Genomic DNA, 26,016 nt, shown 5'->3' with positions numbered 1-26,016 from the left:
CAGTCTTTCATAGTTCGGTTGGTTTTAAAAGGCAATAGAATGCACCTTACAAGATCAATGGAACCAGCAAATCCAGTCCAAAAGCACTTAATCTCTCTCCCCATGGTCCTACTGAACCTCATAATTACACCTTTTTAAAAACATTTATTCTCAATTCAGCCACGGAATCCAATCAGTCCAACATCGACAACCTCCTGTTGCTAAGCAATGGTACATTTTAAGACATGGAGGGAACTTCAATGAGTCCAGGTTCAGCGATATTTTCGGAAATGTTTGTTGAGTGCGTTTCATAAATAGGAGGAGAGTTGCACTTTAGAAACCCTTCTAAAATTTCGGGGACCAGCGTTCATAGTTTAGTGCCACGACCATGTGGGTGGGTATTTTCTAAATCTCTTACCATAGATTATGGTAAACCAATAACTATTACCCCGTGCACAGTCAAGGAATGCGGAGAAGGAAGCGACCAGGTAAGCGACCATATTAATCCCTGGCCTGTGCTAAACTAGCTAACCTGATTTACCCTGTCTTCTGTCTCTAGCTAATCTTAGTAGCATCCTTCATCCTGAACCTTGGGGAAGAATCTTCCCGTTGGCGAGCAGGGGTGGTGCCCACTTGCCGATGCCTAAAATGACACGTGGTGACGTTGGGCGGGTGTCCCGACATTACCACGTGTCATTTAGATTGACGGTTTGGCGGGCGCACAGCCATGTCAGATGCGCGTCCGCCGAACTGTCAAAGGCCTATTAAGGCCATTAAGAAAGCCCTTAAAGCTGTTAAGAATGCTGTCCGTCCAACCTTAATGTTGGCGGGGGGCAGTTGAAGAGCCCAGGCGGGTTGAGGTTTCATGAAGTGTTTTAAAATGTAATCAAAATTTATACTTTTATTCTTTGGCATGTCCTAGTTCATGTGATAGTGTCACATGCGGGGACACGTTGTAAAAGCGTTACAAACGATTATTTGAAACTTAAGCACTGAAACAAATCTCCCTGAGGCGTCTCTGCGTTTCGGGGAGATCCCTGCGCCCGCGGGTGAAAGGGCATATGGACCCTCTCAGCGCTGCCAGGTGTGCGTCACGCTGGGCCAGCCTTAATTGGCCCGCCCACCTAAAATGGCAGCGTGGCCCCGATCGGGGGGCGCTGATCGGTTTCACACTGGCTCCTGCCCACATCCGCATAACCTCCCCCCCCACCAACAGGAGGAATATTCAGTCCTTGGTATCTCTATAACCAAAAATAAACCTCAGATGCACCATTGAAAAAATAAAAATGTTATTATTTATTCATGGGATGCGGGCATCGCTGCCTAGGCCAGCATTTTATTGCCCATCCCTAAATGCCCTTGAGAAAATGGTGGTGAGCTGCCTTCTTGAACTGCTGCAGTCCCTAATGTGTGGGTACACACACAGTGCGGTTAGGGAGGGAGTTCCAGGATTTTGACCCAACGGCAGTGAAGTCCGGATGGTGAGTAACTTGGAGGGGAACTTCCAGGTGGTGATGTTCACATCTATCTGCTGCCCTTGTCCTTCTAGATGGTAGTGGTTGTGGGTTTGGAAGGTGCTGCCTAAGGGGCCTTGGTGAGTTCTTGCAGTGCATCTTGTAGATGGTACACACTGCTGCTACTGTGCGTCGGTAGTGGAGGGAGCGCATATTTGTGGAAGGGGTGCCAATTAAACGGGTTGCTTTGTCCTGGATGGTGTTGAGCTTCATGAGTGTTGTTGAAGCTACACTCATCCAGGCAAGTGGGGAATATTCCATCACACTCCTGACTTGTGCCTTGTAGATGGTGGACAGGCTTTGGAGAATCAGGAGGTGAGTTACTTGTCGCATGATTCCTAGCCACTGACCTGCTCTTGTGGCCACAGTATTTATATGGCTAGTCCAGTTCAGTTTCTGGTCAATGGTAACACCCCCCATCATGTTGATAGTGGGGGATTCAGCAATGGTAATGCCATTGAATGTCAAGGGATGATGGTTAGATTCTTTCTTGTTGGAGATGGTCATTTCCTGGCACTTGTGTGGCGTGAATGTTACTTGCCACTTCTCAGCCCATAATTAACTAATTATTCATAATTAATTAATCAATTCTAAGGGTGTTGGCATCACTGGCAAGGCTGGTACTTCCTGCCCATGCCTAATTGACCTGACTTCAGAGGGAAGTTAGTAGTCAGACAATTTAGGGACAGACTCGGGTCACATATATGCAAGGCTGGATAAGGGTGCTATAAATCTTTCTATCCTACTTGTCCCTGCTGAGCACCATTGTTTCTTCAACCCCAAACACATAAAATTCAAAATCCCTATCCTCATCTACAGTGGACTCCTCCTCCTTAAGCAGCCTCCTTAGATCCTACCTGTTAGCTCAGATCTTTCATTTTTCATCTGACTGGTCTATTTTTTCCCTCCACAATCTCTTCTCCGCCCTTAGTTATGGATCCTTTTTGCACTTTGGGCCTGTGTACTCGCTAAACCCTACACAAATAAACGGAAGAAGGAATATTAAGAATTCAGGGACCTTTGGTTCTGTTATATTCTCAACTGGATGGAATGGGAGAAATACTGAGATCATTTGTAAAAAGATCAAACCTATCTCTCTGTAACCTCCCCTAGCTCTACTACCCCTTGAGATCTGAGCACTCCCCCAATTCTGGCCTCTGGGACAACTTCCCCCTGATTTTAATCACTGTACCATTGGTGCCTGTGCTCTCAGCTGCCTGGGCCCTAGAGCTTTGAGTTACCCCAACTCTCAAACCTCCCTGTCTCTCTTGTTTCCTGCTTTAAGACAGCGCTGAAGACCTAACTCTTTGGCATGTTTTTGGTCAGCTATCCTGACATGTCTTTCTGCAGCTTGGGGTCAAGTTTCACTTGGTACGTTCCTGTGAAGCACCATGGAACACTTTCCTATGTTAAAGGTGTTACATTAAGGCAAGTCGTTTCGTTACTCTTGAAAGAAAGAACGATAAGGTATAAAAAGAAAATCCATGTTCAAGGCCTATGGGCAGGATTTTCCAGACCCGCTGTGGCAGGGTCTTCCCTGGCAAATGTGGTGAGCCAGCCAACTCTCCAGTGACTTCGGCAGAGCTGGAAGATCCTGTCAACAGCCGGGACTGGAAAATCCCACCCATGTGAGCCTTTGCCTTTTTCTCTGTCAATGTGATTGTATGCCTGCCTTTCACCTTATCTTTCTCCATCTGTCAGTTTGTATATGCCAGACTCTTTCACTCAGTCTGCCACTGTGTAGTTTTGCTTTTATTATTTTGTCTCATTCACTATGTTTGTTTGTGTGCATTTAACTGTGTTGCTGTGTGTGTGTGTGTGGTCATGAATCCTACATCCCTGTTGCTCTGTCTGCATCTCTCCCAGAGATTATCAGAGCGCTTGTGTCTCCATGAGTGTTAAATGCTCCCCCCATTGTTGGATTTGGTTCCATTGGATGCCACTGTGATCAGGAAGAGAGAGCTTCAATCTGTCTGATCCACTTTACAGTTACCTTCATATTGTTCGCCATTCCACATCTGATCCACTTACCTCAAAACATTTCCTGTAATGGAATTGGAGGAGTGCAGATATCTTGTAGGACTGCAGGGCAGGAGGAGATTAGAGAGATAGTAAGGGGCGAGGCCACAGAGAAACACAAGGATGAGAATTTTAAATTCAAGATGCTGTTGGATGGGGAGCCAAGGTAGATCAGTGAGTGCAGGGGTGATACAATAACTTATTTGCAGCTACTTACACAGTCCACCTACACATGATGGGGAAGCATCACATTGAGGTGCTGACTGATTGACTTGCTATTCTGGTTCCAGCTTAAAAGTGGAAGTGATTACGCTGCACAAAATGAAAATGGGGATAGGAATCTTACTGCAATGAAAAAAAACAAACTCTCTCAGGTGGGATTAGCTAGTGAGGTTCAACATTGCACAGTTATTAGCCGGAGATATTTTTACTCAATCAGCGCTGAGTTCCCAGTCCAGCCATTCACAGCTTGATCTCTTTCTGATTTATATTCAAAGGGCCATTATTGAAGGAATAGTTTTGAGCATCAGAGTGAGAAACTGCAAGAATGATTAATGATGATTGTCAATGCTAAACAGAAAACCCAGCACAGGAGAGTGTGTTTATTAATTGTTATCATTCAAGTGGTGAGTATTAACTGAGCATTCACTTGTGCCTCATATAAATAGACACAGATTAAAACTGCGGTTGATGCGTTAAGAGGTATATGCTTGTAATGTGTAACTCTGTAAATAAATATAAAAATATGGAAAGATTTGAGTAAAACATTCACCAGCTTTCTCTGTTTACCCTGTCACAAATCACGGATGATTTTCCACGATTTTCTTTTTGCCTGATAATATGGCCCCATTGGTTGCCATCACATTATTATATATCAGTGACAAATCTATTAGTGTGCTCACATCACATTCCTTTCCCCAGAGATAACCTTAAAGTAAGCTTAATGGATGTGGTGGCTTCAGTAAAGTAGAGGCGAGAGCTTCATACGAAGAAGATCATCACTAATATTAAAACATTTATTCTTGAGAGGTCCAGGTTCCTCCAATGGCCTCACCATTCCCCATCTCCATGACCTCCTCCAGTGCTGCAGCCCTCTGAGAACTCTACACTCCACCAATTCTGACCTCCTGCCCATCCTCGATTTTTATCGCTCCACCATGGGCTGCTTGGACCTCCAAATCCTGGAATTCTAACCGACAAGCCTGTTCCTTTTTGTCCTTCCTTAGTGGCCTTGACTGAGTGGCTTGCTTGGCCACTTCAGATGGAAGTTAAGAATTAACTGCAACTGCCCTGACCAGATAAGGCTTCATTTCATCAGGGACATTAGTGAATCAGTTCAATTTTTTTTTTGTTGCAAAATTCCAATAGTTTCATGGTCACCTTTTCTTCGAGCAGCCTTTTGATGTACATGTCTTTTTTTTTTTACTGGATTCAAATTCTCAACCTACCGTGATGGATTTGAATTCATGCCTGGATTATTAGCCCAGGCGTCTCGATTATTAGTCCAGTAACACAACGGGTGGGATTTTACAGCCCTGTTGTGGTGGGGCAGGGGCTGTGAAATGCGGTGAAGCCGTTCAAATGTCCATTGACTTCGACGGAACTGTAAAATCCCCCCAGCGCAATATTCCGCCCGGTGTATCTCTAACTGGTTTCCTCAGCTGGTCCATATAGATCCTCCAGAGAGCCTGTGAAATAGATGGAGCAGTATGCAAACAAGCAGCAGCCAGAGTGGGACTAGGCGAGTTGCTCTTGTAGGCTGGATACAACGGGTTGAATAGCCTCGTTCTGTGCTGTGACCATTCTATGGTTCCATTTTGTGCAGCTCTGAGTGGCTTGGCCTCCTCGACTTGGAAGGGGGGTCGTGGTGAACATGGTGGAGCACTGAGAGCAGCAGGATGATCTCCAGGTAGATCCAACGCTGGCAGTGCACACCAGGTGAGTTCAGCCTTGTTCAACAGAGGGGAGCTTTTAACTATTTGAGGCGTACTTAAAGTCAAAGAAAGGGCGCCAAAGTACAAGTTCACCCAGATATAGTGAGTTAAAAATTGCTGAAAAAACTCAGCAGGTCTGACAGCATCTGCGGAGAGGAACAAAGTTAACGTTTTGAGTCCATATAACTCTTCATCAGAACTGAGGGAATAAGAACTGAGGTGAAATATAAGCTGGTTGAGAGGGGTGGGACTGGTAGAGCTGGGTAGAGGGCCAGTGATGGGTGGAGGCAAAGGAGAGATTGCCAAAGATGTCATAGACAAAAGGACAAAGGGGTGTTAATGGTGGTGATATTAGCTAAGAAATGTGCTAATGGTGACATAAAACTTTTTTATAAAACTAATACTAACCTGTTTGAAAAGACACCTTCAATCAAAAAAATTTGAGAACCACCCATTAGCATAACCACTACTTCATGATACACCATCTCTTTTTAACTCCTTGACCTTATTATGAGGCTCTCTGTTGCAACATTACCTGCTATTCCCCATCCCTATTATAAAGCCCTCAGTAATCTCATTGTTGCACCAGCCGCCTTTATACCACCACTGTTATATTGTTGAGGATGACCAGCTGCTCTATAACCAACTGCATTAATATCCAGCTGTTACAGAGTGATCTATTTAGTTGTGGAGGGCTTTTGGTAGTTGACCCTGGGGGTATTGGTCCATATTTATCCACCAGGATGTCAGCAACACTGACTCATTACCCCCCTGATCCCCTTTCCCTTATATAAGCACCATCTCTAGAGGCAGCCCTGCATTGATGTGGGAGTGGGGAAGAGAACTTACAGAATAAGAGACAATTCAAGGGCAATCCCCTGTTGTCCTGACAGTAACACACAATCCCCACCACGAATTTTTAGCCAATAATTTTGCTCGATAAATTCTGAATTTTGTGGAGCAGAAAGGGTGAAGAATTTCTCAAAAATGTAAATTGAATGTGGACCAACTAAGAAGCCCGGGCTCTTAAATGAGTTGCATTGTCTTTGCAATGTATCAATGGAAACATGATAGCAATTGCCTGAGGGGCAGTAGAATGCTTGAGAGTGAAATAAAGTTGCTGGATCCTTACAAAGGTCTTAACACTATGAACAACTCTGCTATACATGGTACTACTTGATGCCTGAAGCCATTTTAAGGTTGTAAACTGTTCAATCAGTTTGTCCATTATCGTTAAGCAGCCTTTCGCCATCTGCTCAAAGACAATGACAGAGCTGTTCCCCCCCATACAGTCTCAAAGACTGTAGGGAGGGGTGGGGGGTGTTGGTGGTGGTAGGGGTGGTGTTGGGGGCTGTTGTTTCTGAGAATGTCCATTTGTGGAGATGGGCTGTTTTATTACTCTTCCCTCCTTCCAAAGCTGACCAGATTCTCAATCGGGGTCATCTTCTGAGCGTGGAACAATAAGGCTGGCTGTTTGCAGAAATGACTGTAGAGGTCAGTCCAGGGGTAATGGGGAGGTCACCGAAGCAAGAACTTTTAAACATTCCCCTTCAGTTATCTACTTGATTTCAGATAGATTTAATGGAGGGGAATTGGTCTTGAGCTGTAGCACAGGATCGGCGATAGTTTTGGCAAAGAGTGTAAAACCGGTTACAGATTCACTCTTGTCCAAATTGCCCAATGCTATTGTCCGAGACCAACCTCACCCCAATCACAGGAGCAACTGTGCAGATGGATGGGCAGGACAATAGGTGAAATGGGTACAGAGGGAGGTGGCAGGTTGACTGAATAAGGAGCTGTTTATATTGTTGGAGCTACCAGGCTCCAAGTCCCTTTGGCTCAGGTTAGAAAGCAGGAGTTCAGAATCAAAGTGAACTATTACCTGAATGAACCATGGTTATTTGAATCATGCAGCATGTTCCAAATGGCCTCTGGTCGAGCATATTGTCACGCCAGGTTTTCAGATCATCCTGCATTATCAGAAACTGTAAAGGTTAACTTTGTAGGATATCTAACCTCATTACAGTTTCCTACAATAAACTAATTTCTTGAGCGCAAGTACCTAGCCCGGCATTCCTAGCGCAGTACTGAGGAGGTGCTGCATTGTCGAAGTGCCGACTTTCAGATGAAATGTTAAAGTGAGTCCCCGTCTGCCCTCTTGGATGGATGGGAATGATCCCATGGCACAATTTCAAAGAAGAACAGGAGAGTTATCCCCAAAGCCCTGGTCAACCCTTCAATTGACATCACTAATAGATTATTTGGTCATTATCACATTGCTGTTTGTGGGAGCTTGCTGTGCACAAATTGGCAGCTGCGTTTCCTACATTACACCAGTCACTACGCTTCAAAAAATCCTTCATTGACTGTAAAGCGCTGTGAGACATCCTGAATTTGTGAGAGACACTACAGAAATGTAGTCTTTGCTTTTTTGAAAATCTTCTTTCTTGAGTTGCATCTCAAAGTTGAGCTCTTGATGCCAATAATTTACATTGATATAACACAATGACTATAGTGAATGGCCTACAGTGTTTTACAGAAGTGAATATGGACATCAAGCCGTGGTTTGAAGGTTTAAGAGTGATGACTGAAAGCATAGTGAAAGAGGTCCATTTTGACATGACATCTGAAGATGGAGAAACGGTGACAAAGCATAGAAGGTTAGGGAGGAGGTTGTAGAGAGTAGGGTCAAATCAGCTGAAAACTCTCGGACTGATGATGGAGCAGAGGAGCCAAAGAAGCACAAATCACAGATAACGATCAAAGAACTTGCATTTCTAAAGTGCTTTTCATGACCTCAGGGTGTTTCAAATGTTGAAGTGTAGTCACTGTTGTAACATTGAAAATACAACAGCCAACTTGCACACAACTACCTCCCCCAAACAGCAATGTGCTAATAGCCCAATCTGTTTTAGTGATGTCGTTTGAGTGATAAATATTAGGCAGCATACTGGGGAGGACTCCCCTGCTGTTTTTTTAACATAACCTTGGGATATTTTACGTCCACTTGAGCACAGACAGGTCAACAGTTCAATATCTCACCCAGAACATGGCACCTATGCCAGAGTAGCACTCCCTCAATATTGCACTAAAGTATCAGAGCATATAGTGCAGTTGAGTCCCTGGAGTGAAACTTGAACACACAACCCTCTGACTCTGAAACAAGAGTGCTAATCCAGTGAGCCACAGTTGACCCTCATGCAAATGACAGGAGACTGATGTATGGGCTGAGAGTTGGCTTAAAGGAGGTTGCAGAGATACGATAGCAAAAAATCATAGAAGGATTTATAAACATCAAACAGCCTTTTGGACTCAACATTGAGTTCAATAATTTTAGAATGTAACCTCTGCCCCCATTTTGTTTCATTCTCATTTGTTGGTGTGTTTTAAATTCTCACCAGTTTCTCCCTTATTTCCTTATGTTCGCTTCCTAAAGGCAGCAATTCCAGACGCTGCCATTCACACCTCCTCTAGGCACATCTTTTGTTGCTTTACTCGGCCCTTTACCACTCCCTTTAGGCTTGCACCATGAAAACTTTATCACATAATCTCTCCACCCCTCCACCCGAACACAGGTTTTTCCTTCTGTTTTTTTTTTAAATTCCATCCTCCCTCCATTCATTGGCTCAAAACCTTACATTCCATTTTTAATGTTTCCCAGTTCTGGTGAAAGGTCACAGGTGTGAAATCTCTTTGTTTCTCTCTCCACAGGCACCGCCAGACTCGGCTGAGTATTTCCAGCATTTTCTGTTTTTATTTCTGATTTCCAGCTTCCACAGTATTTCGCTTTTGTTTTTATAAACAACGATGATTGTTTTTAATTCAATGAACTGAATGAAATCAGTGGAGGTTGGCAAGTGTAGGAGGAATAATGGATGAATGGTGTAAGACAGAAGACACAAAGCAAACAGCTTTATTTTAAGTGGCTCTGCGATGTGCTAAGGTTGCTGTTACTCCGCTTTCACCTTGCTTTTGCAAGGTAGAATTCAGGACACTGTAACATTGCAGCACCAATTCCAAGACTTCCCCTCTGTCACAATGTCTCTCTCCAAGACCTTTCTATTACAGTGCCACTGTCAATTGCAGTCTGATGTCGGGAGCACTGTAATGTAAAAGGTGGCGCTACTGCTTTGTGAGGGGTAGAGGGTCACCCGGAGTATCTCTCCCTGTTCCCGCATCATCAGTACTTCATTGCACGTTCTGATGCATTGGTGCTGCATGTCTGAATGCAGCATCAATTGATAATTGCAAACTCATGGAATTAACTCCACGTTGTCAAAAAAAATTATCTAGCTGCTGTGCTGAGGGAGTGCTGCACTGTCAAAGGTGCCTTCTTTTGTATCAGATGTTAAACCTTCGCCCTGGTGGATGTAGATGAAATAGCACAATTTGAAGAAGAGAAGGGGAGTCAACTACAGTGACCTGGCCAATATTTATCTGTCACCAACATCTCTCAAACAGATTATCTTGCGATTATTTTGTTGCTGTTTGTCGGACCTTGCTGTGCGTGCTGCCATGTTTCTTATGTCACAACAGTGACTGCATTTCAAAAATACTTTATCGGCTGTAAAGCACTTTGAGATGTTCTGAAGTCATGAAAGGTGATATATAAATGCAAATCTTTATTTGCAGAAGGAGACTCATGTGGAGTCCAGCATTGACCAGTTGGGTTGAATGATCTGTTTCTGTGATGTGTGTCCTGTGCAAAAATTAGAAACCTTTCTCTCTCTCCCTCTGTGTGCATTTCTCTCCCCACAGCTGTCTAAATGTCCCTTTCTCTGTCCCTCAGTCTGTGTGTGCCTATCACTTTTTTTGCCTCCCTCTGTGTATCTGTATCTCTCACTTCAAAGTCTGTCTTAATTCAGTTCCTCTCCATCATCTGGTGTGCTATGATATTAAAAATTAGAATCCAATTTTGCTTGCAGAGGGTTGTGAATGGGTGGGGGTGGGGCGGGGTAGTCGGAAGGATTGACCTTGGGAGGGGATTTCATTGTGAAATGCCTTTGTCAGCTAAAGTATATCTGGTGAAATTTTCCCATCTGTGCGCAATATCCATCGGGATTTCAAAAGGAAATATCCAGCTGCCTTTATGAACCTCATTTTTAATTAATTACTATTAATATATTCTTCGGAATAAACTAGGTTAAAAGGCCTTTGTTTGATTTTTTGTTGAAACCAGTGGTCATATTGATATGTGAAAACCGTTATCAGTCAACAGGAACAGTTAATAATTAAACAGCGAAGGTCTGGTCCTGTTAGACACATAGCTGAAAAATGGAGCCATGCAGGGCAGGAAGACTACTGGAAAAGTGCCCAAGCTGTGCTCAATTCAGCCAGTGTGGCAATAAGGATAACATTTCAGTGCCCTGGGCTAGGAACACTCTAGCTCTATCTTGTTGTCCAGTTAATCCCAAAGATCATAAGTGAATGTGCCTGGATATCGAAGGACAAAGCTATCTGGTTAAGGCGTCTCGTCCCCCTGTGTTGAAGCAGCCAGTCAAAACTCACCACCTTGGCTGCTTTTTTAAAGATTCTTTCATGGGTTATGTGCATCACTGGCAAAACCAAGATTCGTTGCCCACCCTTAACTGTCCTTGAGAAGGTAGCGATGAGCTGCCTTTTGCTGTGGTCCCTGTCGTATAGGTACTCCCACAGTGCTGCTAGGGAGCTGGATTTTGACCCAGCGACTTCAAAGGAATGGCGATATAGTTCTAAGTCAGGATGGTGAGTAGCTTGGAGGGGAACTTGTAGATGATGATGTCGCCATGCGTCTGCTGCTTTTGTCCTTCTCAGTAGTGGAGGTGGCAGGTTTGGAAAGTACTGTCGGAGCGAGCTTGGTGAGTTTCTGCAGTGCATCTTGTAGATGGTACACACTGCTGCTACTGTGCGTCGGTGGTGGAGGGAGTGAATGTTTGTGGGTGGGGTGCCAATCAAGCGGGACTGCTTTGCCCTGGATGGTGTTGAGATTCTTGAGTGTTGTGGGAGCTGCACTCATCCAGGCAAGTGGGGAGTATTCCATCACACTCCTGACTTGTGCTTTGTGGATGACGGATAGGCTTTGGGGATTGAGACAGGAGGTGAGTTACTTGCTGCAGAATTCCCAGCTTCTGACCTGCTCTTGAAGCCACAGTATTTATCTCAGTATCACAGAATCTTTACAGTGCAAAAGGAGGCCATTCAGCCTATTGGGTCTGCACTGGCTCTCTGAAAGAGCATTCCACCTAGGCCCATTGCCCTGCCTTATGCCTGTAACCTTGCACATTCTCTATTTTCAGGTAGCAATCCAATTCCATTTTGAATACCTCAGTTGAACCTGCCTCTACCACCCTTTCAGGAAGTTTGTTCCAGACTCCAACCACCCTCTGGGTGAAAACATTTTTCCTCACATCACTTTTACTTCTTTTGCCAATTATTTTGAATCTGTGCCCTCTAGTTCTTGATGTTCTCTTGAGTAGTAATAGTTTCTCACTGTGTACCCTGTCCATTCCCCTCAGGATCTTGAATACCTCTATCAAATCTACTCTCAGCCCTCTTTTCACCAAGGAAAACAGTCCCAGCCTCTCCAAAATATCCTACAGTAATCATAGCTAAGTTCTTCATCCCAGGAATTATTCTTGTGAATCTCCTCTCTCCAATGCCTTCACATCCTTCCTCAAGTATGGCGCCCAGAACTGGATGCAGTACGCCAGATGAGGCCTAACTATTGTCTTATACAAGTCCAACATGACCTCCTTACTCTTGTACTCAATGTCCCAATTAATAAAGCTGAAGATACTATATGCTTTATTAAATGCTTTCTCAACATGCCCTTTCATTTTCAATGACCTATGTATGTATACACCGAGATCCCTCTATTCCCACACCTCTTTTAGAGGCTCTCCCTTTATTTTATGCTGTCTTACCATATCTTTTGTGCCAAAATGAATCACCTCACGCTTCTCTGGATTGAACTTCATCTGCCACTTGTCTGCCCAACATGTCTATGTCCTTTTGAATTTCAAGACTATCCTCATCACAGTTGACAACATTTCCAATCTTTGTATCATCTGCAAATTTTGCAATCATGCCCTGCACACCACAGTCTAGATCATTAATATATATCAGGAAGAGCAAGGGTCCCAACACTGACCCATGAGGAACTCCACTACAAACCTTCCTCCAATCTGAAAAACAACCATTTATCACAACACTCTGTTTCCTGTCACTCAGCCAACTTATCCAAGTGCCTATTTTCCCTTTTATTCCATGACCTAGAATTTTGCTCACAAGTCTGTTGTGTGGCACTGTCAGTTGACTTTTGAAAATCCATATACACCACATCAATGATGTTTCCTTTATCAACCTTCTCTGTTGCCTCCTCAAAACACTCCAGCAAGTTAGTTAAACATTATTTTCCCTTGATGAATCCCTGCTGGCTTTCCTTAATTATCCTGCATTTGTCTAAGTGATTATTGCTTCTATCCCACACTATAGTTTCCACAAGTTTCCCTACCATCGAGGTCAATCTAATTGGCCTGTAGTTGCCAGTTTTATCCTTGCACCCATTTTTGAACAAGGGTGTGACATTTGCAGTTCTCCAGTCCTCTGGCACCTCCCCTGTGTCTAAGGAAGACTGGAAGATTATCACTATTGCCTCTGCAATTTCAACTCTCACTTCCCTCAGTACCCTTGGGTACATCTCATCCGGTCCTGGTATCTTATCTATTTTAAGTAAAGATAATCTTTCCAACACCTCCTTCCTCTCAATTGTAAGTTCTTCTAGTGTATCAATTACCTCCTCTCTCACCTCGGCCTGGGTAAAAGCTCTTCCTTTGCAAAAACAGATGCAAAATATACGTTCAACACCTCCGCTATTTCTCCAGCCTCCACACACAAGCCCCCTTTTTTGTCCCTTTCTTTAACTACCCTTTTATTATTTACATGCTTATAGAGGACCTTGGGATTCCCTTTTATGTTCATTGCCAGCCTCTTTTCATATTCTCTCCTTGATTTTCTTATTAGCTTATTCACTTCCCCTCTGCTCCCTCTATATTCAGCCTATTCTCCATTGTATTTTATAACCGACATCAGTCGTATGCACACTTCTTCCTTTTCATCTTTACCGTTATCTCTCTCATCATCCAGAGCACTCTGGATTTATTTGTCCTACCTTTCCCCTTCGAGGGAATATAGCTTGACATTGCCCACAATGCTGTTTCTTTGACGATGGCCCATTGCTCAGCCACCAGCTTTTCTGCCAATATTTGATTCCAACTCACTCGACTCAGATGTATTTTAATTCCATTGAAGTTGATTTTCCCCTAATTAATTATCCCTGCTCTGGATTGTTCACTGTCTTTTTCCATGATTAACCTAAACCTTACGATACCATGGTCACTGTCCCCTAGACGCTCTCCCACTGATATTTGATCCACTTGGGCCAACTCATTCCCCAGAACAGGTCCAACAGTGCCTGTCCTCTCGTTGGACTGGAAACATATTGTTGCAGAAACTTATCTTGAACATATTCCAGGAACTTTTGCCCCTTTCGTCCTTTTATACTGTTCCTATCCCAGTCTAAGTTTGGATAATTAAAGTTCACCGTTATGATTACTCTTGCACCTTTCCGTAGTTTCTTTGCAAATTTATTTCTCCACATCCCTTCTACTAGTTGGTGGTCTATATACTACACAGACCAATGCTATTGCACCTTTCCCATTCCTTACCTCTAGCCAGAGAGAATCTGTCCTTGACCCTTCTGGAACATCCTCTCTCTTTAGTACTGTACCCGAGGTTAGGAACCTGCGACGACTAACTCACCTCCTGACTCCCCAAAGCCTGTCCACCATCTGCAAGGCACAAGTCAGGAATGTGATGGAATACTCCCCATTTGCCTGGATGGGTGCAGCTCCAACAACACTCAAGAAGCTTGACACCATCCAGGACAAAGCAGCCTCTTTGATTGGCACCACATCCACAAACATTCATTTCCTCCACCACTGATGCACAGTAGCAGCAGTGTGTACCATCTACAAGATGCACTGCAGGAATTCACCAAGGCTCCTTAGACAGCACCATCCAAACCCATGACAACTACCATCTAGAAGGACAATGGCAGCAGATAGATGGGAACACCACCTCCTGCAAGTTCCCCTCCAAGCCACACACCATCCTGACTTGGAAATATATTGCCATTCCTTCACTGTCGCTGGGTCAAAATCCTTGAATTCCCTTCCTAACAGCACTGTGGGTGTACCTACACCACATGGGCTGCAGCTGTTCAAGAAGGCAGCTCACCACCACCTTCTTAAGGGCAACTAAGGATGGCAATAAATGTTGGCCCAGCCAGCGAAGCCCACATCCCATGAATGAATAAAAAAAATGCCATCTTTAACCAATATTGACACACCTCCCTTCTTCTTTTCTTCCTTTCCTGTCTCTCCTAAACATCTTGTACCCAGGAATATTTAACACCCAGTCCTGCCCTTCTTTGAGCCAGGTCTCTGTTACAGCAATAAAATCATAATTCCATTTGTCAATCTGTGCCTGCATTTCACCAACCTTATTGGCTGGTGGCCCAGTTCAGTTTCTGGTCAACGTTAACTCCCAATGTGTTGACAGTGGGGGATTCAGTTATGGTTCAGTGACGAATGTCAAGGGGGGATGGTTGGATTCTCTCTTGTTGGAGATGGCCATTGCCTGGCACTTGTGTGGTGCAAAGGCATGATGAACCTACTGTACCCTAGAGGGAAGCTGGGTTGGTGGGTGGTGATAGTGGTGGTGGTGGGGGGGTGGTGGGGGGTGGGGGGGGGTGTGGGTAGATGAAACGTCCACTTCAAAGAAGGAATATCTGAAGTAGTAGGAATATCTGGATATGGTGAACAGCTGGATCAGGGAGAGTCACGTCCAACCTGAATCATCATCTACCTCGAGAACCTCTTCAAGTTGTTTTCAGAATTCAGGCTGTGCTGTGAGATACTTAAGGGCGATTTTCAATGCAAGAATTCTTCATTGTCTGCCCCCTGGTCAGAGAAAGAATTTGCGTTTGTACAGCGCCTTTCACCTCCTCAGGACATCCCAAAGCAGTTTACAGCCAATGAAATACATTTTAAGTTTAACCTCTGTTGTAATGAAAGAAATGCAGCAGCCTATTTGCACGCAGCAAGCTCCCACAAACAGCAATGAGTTAATGAGCAGATAATCTGTTTATAGTGATCTTGATAGAAGGATAAATATTGTACAGGGCACTAGGGAGAACTCAAATAAAAAAATGCTGGAAAAACTCAGCAGGTCTGACAGCATCTGTGGAAAGAAAGACAGAGTTAATGGACTGGAAACATTAACTCTGTCTTTCTCTCTACAGATGCTGAGTTTTTCCAGCGTTTTCTGTTTTTGTTTCAGGTTTCCAGCATCCGCAGTGCTTTGCTTTTACCAGGGAGAAGTCCTCTGCCTCACTTTAAATTGCATCACAGGATCTTTTACACCCATTCGAGAGGGCAGAATGTGACCTCGATCAGTTTGGCATCTCATCCGAAAGATGAGACCTCCAACACAGCAACTCACTCAGTGCTGGGCTGGAAGCGTCAGCCAGGATTATGTGCTGAAGACTCATGGAGGTAAATTGAACCCACAACTTTCCTCACTCAAGAGGTGAGAGAGCTACCCACTGAGCCGCAAGTGATGGTAGCAGTATACTTCATAGGGCAAAAAGCAGCCCTTTGCATCCCTACAGAAATGGCCAATTTTCATGAGTGAAAGGCAGGATGAACCCCTTTCTGCTTCCCCTGAATTCCCTGGTGCTGATGAGTGTTGAGAAGCCGATGGGAATAATTGCACAACCTTGTAAGGATTCAGTTGGAATCAATATCTGAGCATGCAGCTTCCCATCTGTACAGTGATCAAGCTGATGAACTTTAATGTACCTGGTTCCTGTGCCTTGAACATCAGGTAGGGAAAACAACCCTGTTCTGATATTTTAAACAGAGTCGGCTCTAAGCGTTTTCTTTCAGTTCTTTCCTTGTATACATACCTGATTTCATTTGCTCACCATTGGTTTCCATGCCTCCAGCTGACTAGGCCTTAAGCACCGGGATTCTCTCCATAAAAAGGGTTAAGAGACTGAGATTAAGAACTTCAAAAACCAGCTCTTTGAGCAAGCTATGTGACCTCATGCCACCTTGGGTTGTGTAGGTGCCAAAATTTATTCAATAGCGTTCCTGTGAGGCATCTTGGGATATTATAACAATGTTAAATGTAAGATGGTCTTACTGCACTGATTCAGCATTGAATGTCGCATTGAATATCTCACTGAATACTGCCCTTAATACCGCACTGGATACTGCACTGAATACTGAACTGAATACTGCACTGAAGACTGAACTGAATATCGCACTATATACTGAACTGAACATCATGCTTAATACTGCACTGAATACTGCACTGAGTACTGCACTGAATACCGAACTGAATACTGCACTGAATACTGAACTGAGTATCACCCTGTATACGGAACTGAATATCATGCTTAATACTGCACTGAATACTGCACTGAATACCACACTGAATACTGCACTGAATACCACACTGAATACTTCACTGAATACCACACTGAATACTGCACTGAATACCGCACTGAATACCGAACTGAATATTGCGCTGAATACTGAACTGAATATTGCGCTGAATACTGCACTGAATATCACACTGAATACTGAACTGAATATCACACTGAATACTGAACTGAATATCGCGCTGAATACCGCACTGAATACTGCACTGAATACTGAACTGAATATCACGCTGAATACTACATTGAATACAGCACTGAATACTGCACTGAATATCACGCTGAATATTGCACTGAATACTGAACTGAATATCACGCTGAATACCTCACTGAATACTGCACTGAATACTGAACTGAATATCACGCTGAATACTTCATTGAATACAGCACTGAATACTGCACTGAATATCACGCTGAATATTGCACTGAATACTGAACTGAATATCACGCTGAATATTGCACTGAATACTGAACTGAATATCACACTGAATACATCACTGAATACTGCACTGAATAGTTCACTGAATACCGCACTGAATACTGAACTGAATATCACGCTGGATACTGTACTGAATACTGCACTGAATACAGCACTGAATACTGAACTGAATATCACGCTGAATATTGCACTGAATACTGAACTGAATATCACACTGAATACATCACTGAATACTGCACTGAATAGTTCACTGAATACCGCACTGAATACTGAACTGAATATCACGCTGAATACTGCACTGAATACCGCATTGAATACTGAACTGAATACGGCACTGAATATTGCGCTGAATACTGAACTGAATATCACGCTGAATACTGCACTGAATACTGAACTGAATATAACACTGAATACTGCACTGAATAACTCTCTGAATACTGCACTGAATACTGAACAGAATATCATGCTGAATATTGTACTGAATACAGCATTGAATACTGAACTGAATACTGCATTGAATACTACACTGAATACTGCTGAATCCCGCGCTGAATCCTGTGCTGAATTCCGTGCTGAATCCCGTGCTGAGTTCCACACTGAATCCTGTGCTGAGTTCCACACTGAATCCTGTGCTGAACTCCATGCTAAATCCCGTGCTGAATCCCACACTGAATCCGTTGCTAAATCCGGCTGAATCCCGTGCTGAATCCCACACTGAATCGCACACTGCATCCCACACTGAATCCCACACTGAATCCCACACTGAATCCCCACACTGAATGCTGTGCTGAATATCATGCTGAATACCGCACTGAATACTGAACTGAATACTGCACTGAATACTGCACCGAATACTGAACTGAATATCGTGCTGAATACTGAACTGAATATCGTGCTGAATACTGAACTGAATACCGCACTGAATAAAGCACTGAATACTGCATTGAATACTGCACTGAATACTGAACTGAATATCACGTTGAATACAGCACTGAATACTGCACTGAATACTGAACTGAATACAGCACTGAATACTGCACTGAATACTGAACTGAATATCGTGCTGAATACTGAACTGAATACCGCAGTGAATAAAGCACTGAATACTGCACTGAATACTGCTCTGAATACTGAACTGAATATCATACTGAATACTGCACTGAATACTGAACTGAATATCAAGCTGATTGCTGCACTGAATACTGCACTGAATACTGTACTGAATACTGCACTGAATACCGCACTGAATACTGTACTGAATACTGCACTGAATATCACGCTGAATAGCGCACTGAATATTGAACTGAATACTGCACTGAATAAAGCACTGAATACTGCACTGAATACTGAACTGAATATCACGCTGACTGCACTGAATACTGAACTGAATATCACGCTGAATACTGTACTGAATACTGCATTGAATAACGCACTGAATACTGAACTGAATACTGTACTGAATACCGTACTGAATACCGCACTGAATATCATGCTGAATACTGTACTGAATACCGCACTGAATACTGCACTGAATACTGAACTGAATATCATGCTGAATACTGTACTGAATACTGCATTGAATACTGAACTGAATACTGCATTGAATACTACACTGAATACTGCTGAATCCCGCGCTGAAACCTGTGCTGAATTCCGTGCTGAATCCCGTGCTGAGTTCCACACTGAATCCTGTGCTGAGTTCCACACTGAATCCTGTGCTGAATTCCATGCTAAATTCCTTGCTGAATCCTGCGCTGAATCCCGTGCTGAATCCCACACTGAATCCGTTGCTAAATCCGGCTGAATCCCGTGCTGAATCCCACACTGAATCGCACACTGCATCCCACACTGAATCCCACACTGAATCCCACACTGAATCCCACACTGAATCCCACACTGAATGCTGTGCTGAATATCATGCTGAATACCGCACTGAATACTGAACTGAATACTGCACTGAATACTGCAATGAATACTGAACTGAATATCGTGCTGAATAATGAACTGAATATTGTGCTGAATACTGAACTGAATACCGCACTGAATAAAGCACTGAATACTGCATTGAATACTGCACTGAATACTGAACTGAATATCACTTTGAATACAGCACTGAATACTGCACTGAATACTGAACTGAATACAGCACTGAATACTGCACTGAATACTGAACTGAATATCGTGCTGAATACTGCACTGAATACTGCTCTGAATACTGAACTGAATATCATACTGAATACTGCACTGAATACTGAACTGAATATCACGCTGAATGCTGCATTGAATACTGCACTGAATACTGTACTGAATACTGCACTGAATACTGCACTGAATACTGTACTGAATACTGCACTGAATATCACGCTGAATAGCGCACTGAATATTGAACTGAATACTGCACTGAATAAAGCACTGAATACTGCACTGAATACTGCACTGAATACTGAACTGAATATCGTGCTGAATAATGAACTGAATATTGTGCTGAATACTGAACTGAATACCGCACTGAATAAAGCACTGAATACTGCATTGAATACTGCACTGAATACTGAACTGAATATCACGTTGAATACAGCACTGAATACTGCACTGAATACTGAACTGAATACAGCACTGAATACTGCACTGAATACTGAACTGAATATCGTGCTGAATACTGCACTGAATACTGCTCTGAATACTGAACTGAATATCATACTGAATACTGCACTGAATACTGAACTGAATATCACGCTGAATGCTGCATTGAATACTGCACTGAATACTGTACTGAATACTGCACTGAATACCGCACTGAATACTGTACTGAATACTGCACTGAATATCACGCTGAATAGCGCACTGAATATTGAACTGAATACTGCACTGAATAAAGCACTGAATACTGCACTGAATACTGAACTGAATATCACGCTGAATACTGAACTGAATACCGCACTGAATAAAGCACTGAATGCTGCACTGAATACTGAACTGAATATCACGCTGACTGCACTGAATACTGGACTGAATATTATGCTGAATACTGAACTGAATACCGCAGTGAATAAAACACTGAATACTGCACTGAATACTGAACTGAATATCATACTGAATATTGCACTGAATACTGAACTGAATATCACACTGAATGCTGCACTGAATACTGCACTGAATACTGCACTGAATACTGCACTGAATACTGCACTGAATACTGAACTGAATACTGCACTGAATATCACGCTGAATATCGCACTGAATACTGAACTGAATACTGCACTGAATAAAGCACTGAATACTGCACTGAATACTGAACTGAATATCACGCTGACTGCACTGAATACTGAATTGAATATCACGCTGAATACTGCACTGAATACCGCATTGAATACTGAACTGAATACTGCACTAAATATTGCGCTGAATACTGAACTGAATATCACGCTGAATACTGCACTGAATACTGAACTGAATATCACGCTGAATACTGTACTGAATACTGAACTGAATACCGCACTGAATACTGAACTGAATATCACACTGAATACTGTATTGAGTACTGTACTGAATACAGCACTGAATACTGCACTGAATACTGCACTGAATACTGCACTGAATAACATGCTGAATACTTTACTGAATACTGCACTGAATACCGAATGGAATATCACGCTGAATACTGTACTGAATACTGCATTGAATACCACTCTGAATACTGAACTGAATACTGCATTGAATACAGCACTGAATACTGCTGAATGCCGTGCTGAATCCTGTGCTGAATTCCGCACTGAATCCCGTGCTGAATCCCACACTGAATTCCATGCTGAATTCCACACTGAATCCCGTGCTGAATCCCACACTGAATTCCATGCTGAATTCCACACTGAATCCCGTGCTGAATCCCACACTGAATTCCACACTGAATCCCATGCTGAATCACGTGCTGAATCCCATGCTGAATCCCGTGCTGAATCCCACACTGAATGCCGCGCTGAATCCCACGCTGAATTCCGTGCTGAATCCCACGCTGATTCTGCACTGAATCCCGCGCTGAATTCCATGCTGAATCCCATACTGAATTCCGTGCTGAATCCCGCGCTGAATCCCGTGCTGAATCCCGTACTGAATCCCACACTGAATTCCGTGCTGAATTCCACACTGAATCTCGTGCTGAATCCCGTGCTGAATCCCACACTGAATCCCACACTGAATTCCGTGCTGAATTCCACACTGAATCCCACACTGAATCCCGCGCTGAATTCTGTGCTGAATCCCGTGCTGAATCCAGCGCTGAATCCCATGCTGAATTCTGTGCTGAATCCCACACTGAATCCCATGCTGAATTCCGTGCTGAATCCCACACTGAATCCCGTGCTGAATCCAGCGCTGAATCCCATGCTGAATTCCGTGCTGAATCCCACACTGAATCCCGTGCTGAATCCAGCACTGAATCCCATGCTGAATTCTGTGCTGAATCCCACACTGAATGCCGCACTGAATCCTGTGCTGAATCCCATGCTGAATTCCACACTGAATCCCGTGCTGAATCCCACATTGAATGCCGCGCTGAATCCCACACTGAATTCCACACTGAATCCCGTGCTGAATCACGTGCTGAATCCCATGCTGAATCCTGTGCTGAATCCCACACTGAATGCCGCGCTGAATCCCACGCTGAATTCCGTGCTGAATCCCACGCTGATTCTGCACTGAATCCCACGCTGAATTCCATGCTGAATCCCATACTGAATTCCGTGCTGAATCCCACGCTGAATCCCGCACTGAATCCCACGCTGAATCCCACACTGAATCCCACACTGAATTCCGTGCTGAATCCCACACTGAATCCCGTGCTGAATCCAGCACTGAATCCCATGCTGAATTCTGTGCTGAATCCCACACTGAATGCCGTGCTGGATCCTGTGCTGAATCCCATGCTGAATTCCACACTGAATCCCGTGCTGAATCCCACATTGAATGCCGCGCTGAATCCCACACTGAATTCCACACTGAATCCCATGCTGAATCACGTGCTGAATCCCATGCTGAATCCCACACTGAATGCCGCGCTGAATCCCACGCTGAATTCCGTGCTGAATCCCACGCTGATTCTGCACTGAATCCCGCGCTGAATTCCATGCTGAATCCCATACTGAATTCCATGCTGAATCCCGCACTGAATCCTGCACTGAATCCCACGCTGAATCCCACACTGAATCCCACACTGAATTCCGTGCTGAATCCCACACTGAATCCCGTGCTGAATTCCACACTGAATCCCGTGCTGAATCCCGTGCTGAATCCCACACTGAATCCCACACTGAATTCCGTGCTGAATTCCACACTGAATCCCACACTGAATCCCGCGCTGAATTCTGTGCTGAATCCCGTGCTGAATCCAGCGCTGAATCCCATGCTGAATTCTGTGCTGAATCCCACACTGAATCCTGTGCTGAATTCCGTGCTGAATCCCACACTGAATCCCGTGCTGAATCCAGCGCTGAATCCCATGCTGAATTCTGTGCTGAATCCCACACTGAATCCCGTGCTGAATCCAGCGCTGAATCCCATGCTGAATTCCGTGCTGAATCCCACACTGAATCCCGTGCTGAATCCAGCACTGAATCCCGTGCTGAATTCTGTGCTGAATCCCACACTGAATGCCGCGCTGAATCCTGTGCTGAATCCCATGCTGAATTCCACACTGAATCCCGTGCTGAATCCCACAATGAATTCCATGCTGAATCCCACACTGAATCCCGTGCTGAATTCCGTGCTGAATTCTGTGCTGAATTCCACACTGAATTCTGTGCTGAATCCAGCGCTGAATTCTGTGCTGAATCCTGCGCTGAATTCTGTTCTGAATTCCGCGCTGAATCCCACACTGAATCCCACACTGAATGCTGCGCTGAATCCCGTGCTGAATTCTGTGCTGAATCCCACACTGAATTCCATGCTGAATCCTGCGCTGAATCCCACACTGAATCCCGTGCTGAATCCCACACTGAATTCCGTGCTGAATCCCGTGCTGAATCCCACACTGAATTCCGTGCTGACTCCCGCGCTGAATCCCACACTGAATCCCACACTGAATCCCGTGCTGAATCCAGCGCTGAATCCCACACTGAATTCCATGCTGAATCCCGCGCTGAATCCCGCACTGAATCCCACACTGAATCCCACACTGAATCCCACACTGAATTCCGTGCTGAATCCCACACTGAATCCCGTGCTGAATCCCGTGCTGAATCCCACACTGAATCCCACACTGAATTCCGTGCTGAATTCCACACTGAATCCCGTGCTGAATCCCATGCTGAATCCCACACTGAATCCCACACTGAATTTCGTGCTGAATTCCACACTGAATCCCACACTGAATCCCACGCTGAATTCCGTGCTGAATCCCATGCTGAATCCAGCGCTGAATCCCATGCTGAATTCTGTGCTGAATCCCACACTTAATCCCGTGCTGAATTCCGTGCTGAATTCCACACTGAATCTCGTGCTGAATCCAGCGCTGAATCCCATGCTGAATTCTGTGCTGAATCCCACACTGAATCCCGTGCTGAATCCAGCGCTGAATCCCATGCTGAATTCCGTGCTGAATCCCACACTGAATCCCGTGCTGAATCCAGCACTGAATCCCATGCTGAATTCTGTGCTGAATCCCACACTGAATGCCGCGCTGAATCCTGTGCTGAATCCCATGCTGAATTCCACACTGAATCCTGTGCTGAATCCCACATTGAATGCCGCGCTGAATCCCATGCTGAATCCTGCGCTGAATTCCATGCTGAATCCCACACTGAATCCCGTGCTGAATCCCACAATGAATTCCGTGCTGAATCCCACACTGAATCCCGTGCTGAATCCCGCGCTGAATTCCGTGCTGAATTCTGTGCTGAATTCCACACTGGATTCTGTGCTGAATCCAGCGCTGAATTCTGTGCTGAATCCTGCACTGAATTCTGCTCTGAATCCCGCACTGAATCCCACTCTGAATCCCACACTGATTGCTGCGCTGAATCCCGTGCTGAATTCTGTGCTGAATCCCACACTGAATTCCGTGCTGAATCCCGTGCTGAATCCCACACTGAATTCTGTGCTGACTCCCGCGCTGAATCCCACACTGAATCCCACACTGAATCCCGTGCTGAATCCAGCGCTGAATCCCGTGCTGAATCCTGCGCTGAATCCCGTGCTGAATCTCGCGCTGAATCCCACACTGAATCCCGTGCTGAATTCCACACTGAATCCCGTGCTGAATCCAGCGCTGAATTCCATGCTGAATCCCACACTGAATCCCACACCGAATCCCACACTGAATCCCGTGCTGAACCCCCGACTGAACCCCCCGCTGAATACAGCATGATTGTTAAGCTCTGATAGTTGTTTAGAAATGAAGACCAAAACCAAGACAGAGTTTTATTGTTTGTCGTAAAACTCTCCACAGTCCCCACTAGTCTCAGCTGTTATCCTGTTCATCCTACCAAATGGGTGTTTAGTTAAACAACCTAATAATTAACAATTGAACTTCTTTAACTGTTTCCTTCCCTAACAGATTCCCCTCTTCTTAAAAAGAAAGTAACGCTTAAGTTTATATAATCTCACGAAAAAATAATGGTAACAACAAACATCAATATGTATTTTCCATTCCATAAATGGACCTTATTGCCCTCCTTAAAAATAAAAAAAACACACAAAAGAAGTATTTTGTCTTAAGGAAAAAGACATTGCTCTTTGAGGATCTCTAGTAACCTCTCAGAGCTTCCTCCTCTTTTGGTGAAACAGACAGATAATTGGTAGCTGCTATCAATCCATTTGATCTTGGCAATCTCCTTATTCTCTAGCATCTGTTTCAGCCTTGCAACGTCAATTTGCAATCTCTTCTCATTAACACACTTGCAGAGTGAACATTTTTTCCAAAGTGGCTTGTCATCTATAAGACATTCGATAGGTACTGTTCCCAAATACCCTTTAGCATTTAAAACTTCTGCCAGTATCTTTGATATAAAGAATACCATATCTACTGCCTCAACAAGGACAAGAGTCTCCATTGCTAACATACTTTCTACAACTTTTCATATCTTTTTAGATTCCCTTGTCAAAGGGCAACATTTGCCTTTCTCCCCCATGAGAAATATTACAAATCCTCCCACACTCAAAAATCCATCACATGGATTTGCATAAGACGCATCACTGAACACAGTCAGTTTCAATTTTCTAACATCACCCAAGGATGGGAATTTCAAAACGCGCTGCTCCATTTTTAATTTTGTCAATGATTTGTTTTCCCGAATGATTTCCTCAACCTTGGGATCAGTCATCTTAGTGTTCAATTCCAAAACCTCAAAACTGACATCTGGTCTTGTTTGTTTGCCTGGCCAAATGAGTTGCCTCCTGAGTTAGACTGCTGAGTTCCTCCTTTTTTGTTTCAGCAGCTGCTGTATCTTTCTGGGAGGCCCCGCCTTGACTAATTCCAATGAGATTGACGTTCTCTAAATAGGATTGCTGATGTAAAAGGAAGTGTAATTTTCTCTGGCTGATTTCTAATCCAATGTACTTAAACGCACCAGAAACCTAACTTCCAATTTTAAA

This window comes from Carcharodon carcharias, chromosome 9, assembly GCF_017639515.1.
Source record: "Carcharodon carcharias isolate sCarCar2 chromosome 9, sCarCar2.pri, whole genome shotgun sequence".
Taxonomy (NCBI): domain Eukaryota; kingdom Metazoa; phylum Chordata; class Chondrichthyes; order Lamniformes; family Lamnidae; genus Carcharodon; species Carcharodon carcharias.
The sequence above is the reverse complement of the archived record's forward strand: the minus strand, read 5'-3'. Positions refer to the sequence as shown.